Genomic DNA, 2,500 nt, shown 5'->3' with positions numbered 1-2,500 from the left:
AGAGATACAGATACAATGAAATATGTTGAGACACATATTGAGAGATTTGGAGATACAGAGAGAGATATTAATATAAGATGAGACATATTTAGATATAGAGAAATCAAGAGAAATAGGAAACTTGGGGGAGAAAAGAAAGGGAGGGTAAGGAGGAGTGGTGTTTTTATCTTCTTTTTTTTCTTCTCTTTTTTTCTTGATCAGTTTTTTAATAATTCGTTTACATTTTTAAAGAAAAATCGCATTTAAACAAATACTGTACATCCCAAAATACTTTTCTGATATTTTCTTTAATAGATATAGGTAATGCCAATGTAAAACATAGCCATCAAAATTGTTAAGTCGTCATTCCCTTTCCTCTTTATAATGCCTCCATGGTACTGAATTACACGAGCATGTGGATCCTCTCTTGTTCTTCTTTCGAGAGCGTGATGTGTGAATGGAGATGTAAGACAGTTTTTCCCATGATTCGCCCTACGCCTGGCAGTGCAGTCACCAGCCAATCAGCCTCTATGGAGAGTAATGACGTCATTAGCCAAATTTTGAACGTGCCGATGAATGGTATCAAAACGGCTATAATGTAATCAACCACCTTTATCTATTTGTCAGTAAATTGGTAGGATTACGCAGACTCTTATTGGCAGATTGAAATGAAAATGTATGCATGAGTTGTCAATGACCCAGAGACTCATTGAGGAGAATTTGATAGTTATCCTAATAGGTGAATGAATGCTGGAACAGATTAAGTGCAGAATTTCGGGAAAGTGTTAAGGCCTAAGAGACGGTAATGTTGAAGATGGAAGATTAAAAGCATGTCTTTGGGTAGATGAAAGTACATTAAGAGTACATTTCTAGTAAAAAGTAATAAAGAATTAAGGGGGAAATTACGGATCGTGATATAAATAGATGTTGGGATACATTCTGGGGTAGGAGTAGATGTAATGAGGATAAATTGATAATTAAAGCAGATTTTGATTGGATTCTTCGGTAAATAAGGGTAGATTATGAACCAATCTGTGATATATATTTATAAAAGAGTAGATGTTTGCGAGGGTAGGCGAAGGTAAAATTTCGATATGGATGAAATAGATTCCAAAATTATAGAAAAAAAAACTTATTTTTACTCTCTGAGTATGTCCTAACCGCTATCACAATTTGCCTACATTCTGATTTTTTTTTTTCGATTAAGATTTGCTCCTAAATCTAATCAACAAACACGCCCAACTATGATATTCACGACATCGAAGTCACACATGACTAACCAATACAGGGTGAGCGAAAGGTAGAGGAAAATTATCGGTGATTAGAAAAATTTCAGGATGAATTAACGCTAAGCACTGGGGACAAATTATAATTAGATGAGTTTTTTTTTTTTTTTTTTTTTTTTTGTATCATTTGCAATGAAATGAGAGTATGTCACCTGGTCAGCCGTCGATATCTGACACTGTTTGACTATTAGGTGTTTACGGAATATTTTTGTTTTGCAACTGACTCGTGTCGTTTTGATGGGAGAAAAGTTTAAATGATTATCATTATGATGATTATCATAAGTATATTTTCATTATTGATTTTATTATCATTATTCGGGATATACTTATTGTTATTCTTATTATCATCATTATTGTCAATATCATTATTACTATTATTGTTACAATGGTTATTGTTATCATTCGTGTTATTTATCATTATTATGATTATCATTGTTGTTATTGCTGTTATCATCAATATTGGTATCATTATTATTATTATCATTATCATTAATATTTTGATCATCATTAATATCATCATAATTATCATTTTTATTGGTATTGTTGTTAATATTATGTTTTTGTTGTTGTTGTAGTTGTTATTCTTATCGTTATTATTATTATCATTATGATTATCATTATTGTTATTATTATCATTATCTTTATCATTGTTATTTCTATCATTATTACTATCATTGTCATTATTGTTATTATTGTTATTATTATTATTATTACCATCATCATCATTATTATTATCATCATTGTTATTACTATTATTATTAATGTTCTTGTTATTTTAGTTATCATCATTTTCATTATAATCCTTCTCATTGTTGTTGTTGTTATCGTTATCTTTATCATTCTCATTTCTATTACATTACACTTTCCTTGTTGTTTCATTATCATTATGATTATTATGATCATTGTTGTATTATCATTGTCATTATTATCACCATCAGTAACAGTATTATCATAATGATTATTGTTGTTTGATTATCTTTATTATTATCATTATCGTCATCACTATCATCTTGATCATGTTATTCATTATTGTTAATGTTATTGTTGTTGTTATTATTATTATTAGCATTATATCTATTAATGTTAGAATTAGTAGTGGTGTTGTTAATTATATTAATGTTATTGTAATTGTTGTTGTTATTATTTTCATCACCAATATGGTTGTTATTATTATCATCATTAACATTGATATTCTTATTGTTATTGATATCATTATTGTCATTATCATTAAGATT

At 28.7% G+C, this 2,500-nt stretch overlaps 1 protein-coding gene across 2 annotated transcripts in view; it reads left to right on the top strand.

Moving 5' to 3' along the window:
• Positions 1-2,500, top strand: part of LOC122243937 (uncharacterized) — a 196,263-nt gene that overhangs the window by 46,887 nt on the left and 146,876 nt on the right. The gene's annotated exons all lie outside the window — the stretch shown is intronic.

Source organism: Penaeus japonicus, unplaced genomic scaffold, assembly GCF_977035675.1.
Source record: "Penaeus japonicus unplaced genomic scaffold, GWHDUDI00000001_assembly GWHDUDI00000007, whole genome shotgun sequence".
NCBI lineage: Eukaryota > Metazoa > Arthropoda > Malacostraca > Decapoda > Penaeidae > Penaeus > Penaeus japonicus.
The sequence above is the reverse complement of the archived record's forward strand: the minus strand, read 5'-3'. Positions and strand labels throughout refer to the sequence as shown.